This window comes from Oxyura jamaicensis, chromosome 2, assembly GCF_011077185.1.
Source record: "Oxyura jamaicensis isolate SHBP4307 breed ruddy duck chromosome 2, BPBGC_Ojam_1.0, whole genome shotgun sequence".
NCBI classification, from domain to species: domain Eukaryota; kingdom Metazoa; phylum Chordata; class Aves; order Anseriformes; family Anatidae; genus Oxyura; species Oxyura jamaicensis.
The window spans coordinates 110,463,011-110,475,786 of NC_048894.1; the positions used below are offsets into that span (position 1 = coordinate 110,463,011).

Consider the following 12,776-nt stretch of genomic DNA (forward strand, 5'->3'; position numbering starts at 1 on the left):
AGTAGGGAGTTAAAGTGATCAGTTTCCACATGCACCAAGCTCCTTGTACTAGTCTGCTCTAATTTAGGCCAAGCAGAATCATCTGAATTGAATTACAAAGCAAATGGCAATGCCAGCTACAAATAACTGCAACTGAACTATGAGCCGAAAACGTTTAACCCTGAGGATTAGAGAAGGAGGTTAAAGCAGAGATTCCTCTAACTGATTTAAGTTCCATGCAAACAGTTCTTCCCCCCCCTCTCCCCCCCCCCCCCCCCCCCCAAAAAAAAAAAAAAAGTTTACAGAGGAGCCAGAAGCTGACAAGGAAAGAAGACCAACCACCAGATGGTGGAAGGTTTGTTGTTTTTTTAAGCCCACACATGTAATCACCATCAGAGAGGAGAATGATATTTGCATATTGAGTCCAGGACTAGTAACAGGAGAGCAACATGTCCTTCCTATTTCCTTTTTTTTTTTTTTTTTTTTTTTTTCCTGCTGGTGCTTCCTGTCTCCTCCCTTCTCCTTCTCTCAGGGGAAGAAGGAGGAGAGCTCGTGGAATATCCTGAGTTGTAAGGGACCCACAAGGATCATCGAGTCTGACTCCTGGCTCCACACAGGACCACCCCAAAATCAGACCATGAGTCTGAGAGCGGTGTCCAAATGCTTTATGAACTCAAGTAGGCTTGATGCCATGACCACTGCCCTGGGGAGCCTGTCCCAGTGCCTGACCACCCTCTGGGTGCAGAACCTTTCCCTAACCCCCAGCCTGACCCTCCCCTGTCCCAGCTCCATGCCGTTCCCTCGGGTCCTGTCGCTGTCCCCAGAGAGCAGAGCTCAGTGCCTGCCCCTCCGCTCAGGCCGCCAAGAGGCCTCCCCTCAGCCTGCCCTGCTCTGGGCTGAGCAAACCAAGGGATCTCAGGCAATTCTCATACATCTCGCCCTCTATACCCTTCATCATCTTCGTAGCCCTCCTTTGGATGCTCTCTAATAGTTTTAGGGCCACACTTCTTCTAATCTGCAAACCACTTACTCTCTTCCCTTCTCTTCCCCTCTCCCTTCTGGTACCTGTTTAAAAGACTTCCAAGCATCCCCAGCCATTGCCTCGTACTCCAGCTTACTCTCCAGGTCAGGTTGTAACTCCCCCTCCACTACCAACACGCATGGACATGACACTCTTGGAACAATTACAGGGACAACTTACACATGTGCCTAAGCAACTTGCACATATACCAACATTACCTTTTTGAATCTAATTTAAGAACCATTTGTATGTCCCTATCTGGTTACTTTTTAATTACAATAGCTCCGCTTTGGAGAACTCAGCCCCCTCATTTGTAACCACCACTCAAACAGCGTATTCAGAGTTGGGCACAAATGAGGAGGTGAGAATTCATGGGCTAGAGAGGAAATACCAGAGCAGATTTGCCACTTCCAGAGAAGAGTTTCTATTTTGGCAGTAATGTATCCTCTGGAGAAAGACTTATGGAAGAAATGTTCACCCCCTCAGTTGTGCCAAACAGTAGATCAGCTGGTTTTGCTGCCAGGCTCTGAGTGTAGAGGGGTAGTCCAATTAAATGATAATTAAAGAGTACAAAATTGGGTTGCTAATTGAAAGCAATAAAATCAGCAAGTCACCTACTGCCTAATAGTTTTACCTTGAATGAAATGGAAAAAAAAATCAGGACTAGTTATTGTCACCTTCATCGAAAGTTCACTTTGGAGGTTCCAGTGAAAACAGTTACTGCAGTGTTTCATACTAGGGGTTACAGTTAGTAAGCAGGTTCTGCAGGGGCTACATTTGTATGCTATCAAACAGTTAAGGAACTGCCCTCCTACAGAAACAGCATTAGTATTTCCCTCTCCTGAGAAAGAGAGAGCATGAAAGACTGATATAAAGTGTGCTTTTCATTCTTACTGAACAGCAACAAAAGGAAAACAGTTATTGAAATGGTATTTACTTTTTTTTTTTTTTTTAGGTGTAAGAGTTAGATGCTCTTATCCTCTACTGTTTTGTTTTGATATATGATTTGAGTAATTTGATTTTTTATTTAAAACTTTAATTTCAACATTACGGGAAAGAAATTTTTTAAAAAAATCAAGGTATATCTAACAAAACCCAGACAAACCTTTTTTTTTGTTTCCACACAAAGCATGGTAGTGTGACTAAAGCAACCAACAGATACAAGCTTAAGACCAAAAAATGTCCTTTATTTTAAGTTTCCTCTGTCCTGTTGTAATAGAGAACTATTCAGGATTTCAGAGGGTACACTGAAAACAAATTACCTTTCTATAAAGCTAATTATTTTCCAAAAAGGTTCACTCTTCTGTGTATTTCCAGACTTCCTAGCTGCCAAATGCTTTCTAGTATAGCAGTTATACGCTACTAGGAGGTAATAAAAGAGCCTTTCCATCTGTTACTTAAGCAGTACAACATTAGCCAGAAGCTAGGGAAAAAGAATACTTGAAATTTGTTGCTTGCAGTTTAGGGGTGTTCATTCAAAAATGAATGACCAGGTTTTAAGGCAACCCAATGCAATAGTTGGAGACAGAATGGGAAAGTCCAATCTAAAACCTTTACCACGAGTACTGAGCCTGTGGGATGGCCTACCCATTCAGAGAGCCCAGAGGTGGCCACACAAACTTCTACAGCCCGGAGCTCAGTGCACTCTCACAGCTCTGAAGGCAGTGGTTTGGAAGCGATGCCAAACCAGTTCAACAGTGTTGATGTGAGAAGTGGGGAAAAAAAAAAAAAAAAAGGATAGTCTTACAACCAATATTTGAATGATTCCACTTGTAGAAAAACAACGCTTTCAGAGATAGAACTAGCACAGCCTTCATGTAATCTGCTTAAAAATGCAGGTATCACCGGAGAAATAATTAACATACACATATTATTACTTATTTTTAAAAACATAAAACAGCTTTAAGTGATACCACCATTTTGTCATCGTGCCTATTATTGATCAGCTACATGTCTTTAAATCTTCCTGCAGTAATTTGACTGTGAAGTTAGGATTTTTTTTTCTTCCAGAACAACACACTCCATTCTTCCAAGTTTAAGAAGAAAGATGCAAGCAGATCTGTGGTATTTTCAAAGCATATGTTTATTGAAAAACATAACTAACTGAGCTATAGGTTTTCCCAAAGTGTAAGAAGTAGTTTGCTCTTATGCATGCTTTCCCCCATACTCTATTTTTTTGATTCACAAGATGCGGCCAATACTTAAGTTCTGAGATGAATGCTTCCATCTTCCTGCTGGCTAGTCTACCACCATTTGTGGTGATACTTCAGCTTGATCCCTTTTCCCACCCAAGTTTTAAATTCCCCATCCTGACTTTCCTCAGCCTCCCAACACACAAGCAACTGCAAGGTTACAGAAGGAACATCCAGACTAGTTTTTAAAATGCTTATCAACACAAAATCTTGAGCATTTATCTGTAAAGTGGAGAACTTTCAGAAGAATTTGCATTTCAGTATATTAAACTGGATTCAGAGCAGTTTTACTGTGGAATATCATCTGATTTTGTGAAGCTCTATTAGCAAGTATTCACTGCATTTTTACACACAGTGATAAAAATATTTAAGTAAAAATAAGGTAGTAAATACTAGTACAAAATGCTGCAGGTGTCAGTGAATACGTAGCTCTGGAAATTCAGTTCAAGCATACCCAGAAAAACATCAGAAGAGACATGCTACTGACAGCCTGCGTAAGGCACAGCTTGTGATATAGCCATGGTTTTTGTACCTTTTGTAGTTTTGCCTGAGCAGAGAGAGAGACAGATGGCAGTTTGCATCACACTGGGTGCAGCTCCTCATCCTCCAGCTATGGAATGTCTGTCATCTTTCTGATCCCTGCTGCTGAGCCCCAGCAACACCAATGCCAGCACTGTATGCTCTCAGAGCTTCATGGGGACAGCAGCACAGAGCACTCCAGTGAGACCAGCATGGAGCCAGCCGAGTTCTCAGTGTTCAACTGGTCAGGCTCCGTACCCTACCCTTGTCAGGAGCTATTTTGTACAACAGCAAGTGCAGCTGATCAAGAAGGTTGGGCTTGTGCTTGCCTTGTTAGACAATGACAGTTGACATCAGTTTTGTTTTCTTCTCTAAAGGAAATTTTATAGTGAAGCATCATATTTGTAATTGCTGATGGAAAACTTCTGGCTTTGTCTCACAGAAATAAACACACACACGGTCATTAACCTTGCAGCTACAAACACGACTATAACCTGACACACTGACAGAACCACCAAGACAAGACTTCAGTATCTAGGTCAGCACAGCAATTTATTATTATTTTTTTAAATACTTCTCCAACTGGACAGATCTAATACCCAAGTTCTGGAAACCGTTTTCACTTCTGGTTTAGCTGAAGGGGAGTCCACTCTGTAGACATTCAAGTTCTTCAGGCTGTAAGCATTGAATTGTGGATTTAAGTAGTAGAATCTAGTTATTGTTGCAGTCAGGCCTCTATCTATTATTTTTAAATGAAAGCAACAGGCTGTTTGCAAACACTTCTATTGCCTTCCCATGCTACTAGAAATCCTGCTAAGCCCAAGAGCATGATTTTAGGTTAACTCTATCACTGCATGTTTCTGGCAGAAAGCTCATGTGCCTATTCCAAAAAAATATCAAATAGCTTATCTGCGTGTCACAAACACCAGTCCCATTCCTTTCCATATCTTCAGCTTACATGAGGTAGGTGGGAGACCAGAAACGTGCCTGAGACCACTACTTTTTTTCCTCTTTTTTTTTAGAGGCTGAAGTCTTGAAGTATATCTATGTAGCCTGTAACCAAGGCTTCTCTGTCCATCCTGAAGACATCTCAGTACAATACACAAAATACTTGCTTTGTGTGGTGCTGGATGCTTTTAATTTAAATTGAGGCCCAGCAACAGTGGCACTTTTGTACGGTAGGAAAGGGTCACACCACTGTACGCCCAGCTAATAAATGATTATCTCAGCAACATGCTATTGCAGCTGCAAGTAAACCCTCTAAAGACAACACAGCAAGCAAAGCATAGAACAACTCTCAACAATGTGTTGGGCTACCTGCCTTTACCATTAAAACAGTAAATTAAAACACAGCATACCTTAGCTCTAGGTTCTCCTGGATTGAAGGAGAGAAAAGGCAGACTTCACACCACCACAGGATGATTTAGTTAAATTTTACATTCAAAAAAAAACCACTCAACTTCAGTGCTAGGAATAAGAATGTCCAAAATATGCAGGCTTTCGAGTTGTGTAGGAAGGAAGAACCACCTCTTTCACATAGCAACCACCAGGGGATCCGAAGCCAGACTGCGAGTGTCAGTACACCGCGTACCACTTCTGCTCTGCAATAAGCTGACTGCAGGAAAGCCACCTATGACACTGTCTTACTGATGTCTCTGGTGGCTCAGAAGTGGAGCTTTGTCTTCAGAATGAATGGCTTTGTCCACTTGCCCCAGAAACTCCATCCTCCCCAAAACGTCACCACGTATGGGACATCTATCATGAAGCACAGGCACAAAAGGATTCAAGTCTTCAGTTGCGAGCTAAGGGCTAGTCTAATATCTGGCTGAAAATTAGCATTTAAGCAAACAATTTAAAAATACTGCTGCAGCAGAACTGTTAGCCTTCAGTAGACACCTCCTGACATTCAGAAATGCAGTCCTGCTTTCTGTAACACAGTAAATGCCAACCAAACCTGCAATCTGTTTCATGCTACACCTATTTATATGCAACTGTTAGTTTCCAAGATCAGCTACTCCAACACAACACACGTGGTATCCTGAAAGACCTAAGCTAGTGGACAAAGCTGTGCCTTGAAACTCATTAGACTATAGAAAACAATTCACAAGAAGCATAGGGAATTAAAAATGGGGATTCTTTCCCTTGTTCTCTGATCTTCATACCAAATGAAACCCCCCCTATAAAAGTCTGATGCTGACAGAGCAAATCACCACCTCAGTGCAGTTTGTGGTATGTACACTGTTTGTCTATTCTAACAGACAAGCTCACAATGGCAATGTTGCTGTTAGCACAATACCGTCCCTATTGCTAGCGCCTCCATGCATAAGCCAGGTCTTTGTGATGACCAGTTTGAACTAGTACTGAGTAAATCTGTTATTACTTCACATTTAATGTGGACTAAGAATACATAATTTCAATGGTCAGGTCTGCCTCTGAGTCTTGGAGAAAACCTGTCTTTTCATTTCAACAAGGAAGAAATCTAAAGACTTAGAATAACCTCCCCAGGGCATATCTATTTAAAAATTGGAACAGTTCTATATATTTTGTTAGCTAGTTTTGAAGCATGCTATTACAGCACTGTAATTCCACAGGACTTGTTTCTATGAAAAAGTGTTTTTAGACTTTCCACTACCTACAGTGGGACTCAGTTGTTGCCTAAGCAGCTACTGAAGTGGAAACTGAAACCAGTTACTTTCATTCGGAGCTCTCGTAGTTTTAAACATGCTTGAGCCTTAATAGAGGACATTTTCCAGAAAGGGGAAAAAAAAAGAAAGATTTTTTTTTTAAAAAAGCTTGATTTTTACCTCTGTTTATGAGACTTAACCCTCACTAAGCACAAAGTAGTAGTATACAATACAAAAATGTGTAGACCTGCTTTTCTCCTACCCTCCCTCACTAACCCTCCCCTAAAAAAAAAAGGATAATGTAAGCATGCCCAAGTACAGTATTTGACTTACCAGAGAAAAGGCTCAAGTGCGTTATGAATACTCTTATGACACATCATAAAACTGCAAATGTGACAGCTCACATTGGGAACACTTTGTTTTTTTCCTTTAACAGATCCAGACAGTTTCATGAATACATCACTAGATTCCTACGGCCCTAAAACACGTAAACATTTTCTACAAAACCTTCTGAGTTCCTATCTGTTTACACACAGGCCCTTCCACAGAGTACCCCTTGCTGACTCACTACTCCCAATCACCATCAGCCACAGGGAACTTGTGACAAACACATGCTACCTTAACATATGTTAAGAACTCACATCCTAACCTCCCATCTCCTGGAGTAAAGTAGCTCTTGTAAACTTGGTCATACATAGTCTTTGTTCAACCCAGGGTGCAGAGAACTGAATAAAAATGTCATGCTTAGCTTCAACTATTGCTTCTTGCTTAGGTTCTCTCTCTGTGCTATAAACTTACCATTTACCTGGCTTTAGAGATCTGTTGGATCTCTAGCTAAATATAGAAAATTCAGGTAGCACTTGTCAGGGACTTGAACTACTGCTAGTGCAATTACTGAAATGCAAAACGAGACGTGAACAGTTAATCAAAGAGATACTGATCTCTCTGATGACTGGTGAAGGGTTACTTACTGTATCACAAGACAGCACCAGTCTTCACCACAGAAGTCTGGCCAGCTGAGTCTACAGCTACAGCATCTTACTGAGGTCATCAAATTCAAAAGAGAAGACTCCAGATGCTAACACAACATTTTGCTCTCTTTCAGACTCATATACAGGCAACAGCACCATTAAAGTTCCTTTCTGGTCAAAGGCTGAAAGACCCCCAAACACACAAGCTAATCCCATATGTACAAATTCCTAGTCCTCGTCATCTATTCACTTACATCCCAACTCAAAGCCCATAGAAGAAACCAAAGCTTTGTGATTCAAGTCACAAGACTCTGCCTCAATCATTCCCCAGATGAACAAAAGGATTTATTGTTAGTCAACTACCAGCGTTCACCTCAAAGTTCAAGACGAGGAGTACAGTGGTGCTAATTTGGAAAGGCTGCATTGCAATCTACTGAGTGCGGAGTTACAATAGTTCCCTATACTTAATTAATAAAATTCTGCTAATGAAGGACAAGATCCAATCATAAAACTGTAAAACCACTGTTAGAACCAAGACCCAAGCTGTTATCCAGAAACACAGACTTTGGCAGGACTTGCCTCTGCCAAATCACGTCAACACACTTAGAAAATGAAGTATCAAGAGAAATGTTATTCAAGAGAAGAGCTGGAGATTCTGATCTTCTTCCGGGATACAAATGTATTATGAAAATCCGTAATTCAAGACCACCTAAATTAACAGTTTCTGAACCATTCACATGCTAGAGACAAATACCTTTTGTCTCCCACCTGTCCCTCCTAGGACACTGACACTTCCTCTTCCAATGTGGTGCTTGCTGCCTTGCTTCCCATCTCCTATTTCCACATTTGGCTATAAAAAAGTTCATCTGTTCAGAGGCCAATGAAGCACCCCAGTTCTAGCAGTGGAGAATGTTGCAGCTCTGAGCCAGGACCCCACCCATGAGTGCAGGCACTAACTGCAAAGACTTCATTTCTGATTACAAATTCAAAGCACAACTTTGGCTTAAAAGCTTGGGCTTAAGCTTTTCTATCAGAAGTTCTTCTGTTTTGTTTCTAACATGAAACTTTTTGGCAATTCCAAGTCTCCTTCTCTAAAGGTTTTTTTTTTTTTTTTCCCAGCTGCATTTTATTTAGATCATTCAATGTACGCTGATAAGTCTCATAAGAAATCCAGTTAGTTTTGAGAGCTGCAGAGGTTGCCAGCTTCCAGAGCACATTTGCTTCCTATTTGTGTTCCAGTGTTATTATAATGATGATTAGTCAAATATCAGGAGTTCAGACAAAAAGCGTTCTGATTCTTTTTTTTTTTTTCCTGTTAAGTATTGTTTCTATTCTGAGTCAAGCTGAAATTAAATATGGCTGCTATTCATATTTGCCAATAGCTTAAGCCAAAATAAGTTGGGGCTGAATGACATCAGTGATGATGTACATGTTTGGGATGTTCATTTCAAGTTGCAGAGCTGCAAGATTACAAAAACAAAAAAGCCCCACACCCCAAGATACTCTGCTGCCCCAGAGAGATTAAGCATCTGTTTCCTCAGAGGCATATGCCACAAGTAACCTTACCCAACTAAGGGCCTTGTTCAACCAGATCTATTGCCAACAGCAGTAGAACAGTACATTGCTGCATGCTTTCAGATCTGCCAGGGACTTTTTTGGTCTTTTCCTTTTGAGAGGCTCTGGACATCTTTGAAGATTGTTAGTCTGGTCTCTGTTTGTGAGACTAAGATGTAAGTGTTCTAAAGAACACACACAGGAAACATTTCCTTTTTTATTCTCAAGGACTGTTTTGAAAACGGGTCGTAAGGCAGTTTTGATCTAACTACTTCCCTTAAGTATTTTTCAGTATACACCACTGACTACTTTGATCAACCTGTTTGTATCCCCTCCCTTCCCCCACACTTCTTTCCAGCTGGATCACAGCAAACCCATGTATTAATGTTTTCCCTTTTGAAGTAACTCACATTTTTCCTATGTTTGTGTTGGCTTTTACTGGCTTTCTAGTGCTACTACACAACTGGACATATTTTTGACTCAGAATGAGACCAGCTTCCTATCAAAAAAATTAACACTTCTGAAGCTGGTTGTCTGTTCTGCCAGGTCCATATTCAGAATCCTGTTAATTAATTATAAAGAATAAGTAATTATTTTTTAAAGCAATTCCAAAAAAAACACGCATGCTCTACAGTTATTTCACAATTATGGAATACTCATGTTTTATTCGCTAGTTCTTACTTCAGAATAGGAATGCTTAAACAAGTATGGACGCTAACCAAACTAGTTTAAAATAATCTGAAGTCTTACCTAGGCCAGAAGTTAACAGTGAGCTTCACAACTCAGTGCTGGAGTTGTGACCTCTAAACAAAATCCACTTTGGAAAGCATTCTCATTTCCTGTCCCCGAGAACAGACGCTTCTCAGCTTTCTGATAGGAAAGACTCTGACTTCGTAGAGAGACACAAACACAGAAATCTCACTTTTACTTGAGATTTGTGAAGGACTTACAGCATTAAGAAGTTTGTCTCTTTCTAGGGAAGTTTTTCCTCTCGGGCACTGTTTTGACCTTACCCCGAAGCAGGCAACAGCAGGCAGACACACGCTAGGCTGTGGGTAGGCTGATAAGGCACTTCCTGGAATTTGAGCACGTCGTACTGAAGTTCATCCTGCATTTAGGGCAGACACAACTGCGCTTCTGGGCTACAGAAATCCGAAGTTCACACCCTTCTGCCAAATTAGGCAAAAGACATTTGCATCCTGAGAGTATGAAATACCTTCTCCCAGTTCACATTTCCACTAGAAAACTTTGCTAGAGTCTAAAAACACTACAGTTATCCTAAAATATGACACCTACTGTTAAGTTACAAAGAGATGCTACCCAACACACCACCCTTGCCATGCCAATATGCAATCCAGTAGCTCCTGTACTTCAGACGAAGAAGTAGTCTCAGCTTAAACTTCTAGTAAACTCTTTTATGAACCTCTCCAAAAAAAACCACTGACTTCTAGAAGAAAACTAGAAGGTAGATTTGATGAAAGCATAAACTTAAGGAATTCCACCACCACCACCACCTTCCCAAAATGAAATAGGATCTGATAGCTTAGAGTGACAGGTTGCTTTTAAGACTCTTAAAATTTTATGTGGGAGCAAAGACAAGTTAAAAAACATAGACTGCATGTTATCAGCTGACTTATGACACATGGTTCCTTCAAGTTGTCTCCAATAACTATACTATGCTGCCTCTTAAGTACTATGTGGATGTTTCAGCAAAGATAGCATCGTAAAGATGACTTTTATATCCAACTAGTTGCCTCTGGTTTTGCCTTTTCTTTCCAGTGAAGCAGTCAGCCTCTGGAAGCAGCGAATACCTGAGAGTTATGCACCAATATACACTGGCAGCCACCCAGCTGAAAAGCAGCTTTGCAGAAAAGGACCTGGGGTCCTGGTGGATACCAAGCTGAACACGAGCCAGCAGTGTGCCCTTGCAGACAAGAAGACCAATGGTATTCTGGGCTGCATTAGGCAAAGCACTGCCAACACATGGAGAGAGGAGATCCTTCCCCTCTGCCTCAAACTGGTGAGGCCACCCCTGGAGTGCGGGATCCAGTCCTGGGCTCCCCAGTAAAACAGAGGCATGGACACACTGGAGAGAGTTCAATGCAGGGCCACCAAAAGGATCAACGGACTGGAGCACCTCCCCTACGAGGAGAGACAGAGAGAGCTGGGACTGGTAGTTAGTTAGAGAGAGATTGCAGAAGAAAAGGCTCAGGGGGATCTCATCAATGTCTATAGATACCTGAAGGGAGGGTACAAAGAGGACAGAGCCAGGCTCTTTTCAGTGGTGCCCAGTGACAGGACAAGAGGCAATGGGCACAGACTGAAACATGGGAGGTTCCCTCTGAACATCAGGAAGCACTTGTTCACCATACTGGGTGACCAAGCACCAGCACAGGTTGCCCAGAGAGGTTGCAGAGTCTCCATTGCTGGAAAAAGTCACCTGAATATGGCTCTGGGGAAAGAGTGCTAGGTAGTGCTGCTTGAACAGGGGCAGTGGACAAGATGACATCCAGAGGTCCCTTCCAACCTCAACCATTCTGTGACTCTGTGGGAGTAGAATTTATCCCTGAGCATGAAGAGTGGCTTTAGAGGTGGTGAAGAAACAGAACAGTTAAAGCTAGATTTCTACTGTCCACAGGTATTGCAACTGCCTAAAGTTTCAAGCTGTGCTAAATGCTCAGGCAGCTCATTTTCTCCTCTATTTGATTTGTCTGACCTTACAGCAAGGTGTTACCCTGGAAGAGCAGACAATCCAATCTGCATGTGTAGCACAGAAACCTTCCACAGTTAACAGTTTTGTTGGCATTGCCAGTAAGGTATAAACTACTGACATATATGGATTAGCACATCACCTAGAGGAACTATACCATTGTCTTGACACATTCTCCATCAAAATGATGAAATTGTATTGTATGTATGACTTTGTGCCGTTGTCTATCAGTTCAAGTTCTCCAAGTTCCTGCAGATGCGTTTCTGCTTTCCAGAAGATGAAAGCAGTTTTGTTCTAACACTTCTGCCACCATAGCTCATGGGGAAGAGAAAGAGAGAGACCTAACAAACAACACTAAATTTCAAGCTTAATGGGAAGGTGTATTTCTATTCAGAGTCAAACAACGTATCCAAACATGCTTATGTTATAGAAGCAGCGTAGCTGTGGCAGCACAAATCTCTCTGAAGCAGATGAACAAGCGTATAGCCTGCTTCCAGTTATAAGCTAAGGACTACTCCTACATTATGATGCACACTGTGGACTTCCTTCAAATAGGCATGCTTTAAAGGCATTTTCATAAAGTCCTGTAGTACATCTATGAATCCAACAGTTATTGCATCGATATCTGAGTTTTAACATTAATAATGTAGCAGTGATGAGTACAAGGGGACAGGAAGCACTCCTGTTCAAAATACCACTGACTGAGTCCACATTTACCTTACAAGTGGCTTAACATCACGCTATGCAAACCAAGTGAACAGAGCACAGGTGTCACTCCCAAATGCATTCTACAAAGACAACAGAGATCCAGATGAAGGCTATCCTTACATCAAAGCTAGGCATCTCTTGCATTGGACTCTTTAGGATATTCACACCAAATGGATATGCTTTATTCATCAGGGGCCCTGTGTCTTACCACTCCTTTGCAGCAACATTCAGCTCAGCTCTTTCCTATAAATGAAGTATCATTTGCTTTGTGGGTGCTTATCATCTGTCCTTATGTGAGCATAGGCCTGTGTTTCCGATTTGTGCATAGCACAGCACACATTTATTTTTTTAAGTTTATTATCAATGCATTTAAAAGGCAACAATGTTAAGAACAGAACAAGCACTCTTTGGAGAAACAGGTTACTAACGTTCATTAATGCCCAGGCCTTGCATGTACCTTCAAGGAAAAGTATAATACCAGTGATTTATTTTCAGTAC

At 41.4% G+C, this 12,776-nt stretch overlaps 1 protein-coding gene across 3 annotated transcripts in view; it reads right to left on the bottom strand.

The window, feature by feature from the left end:
- OSBPL1A (oxysterol binding protein like 1A) overlaps positions 1 to 12,776 on the bottom strand; it is a 78,172-nt gene that overhangs the window by 29,229 nt on the left and 36,167 nt on the right. The gene's annotated exons all lie outside the window — the stretch shown is intronic.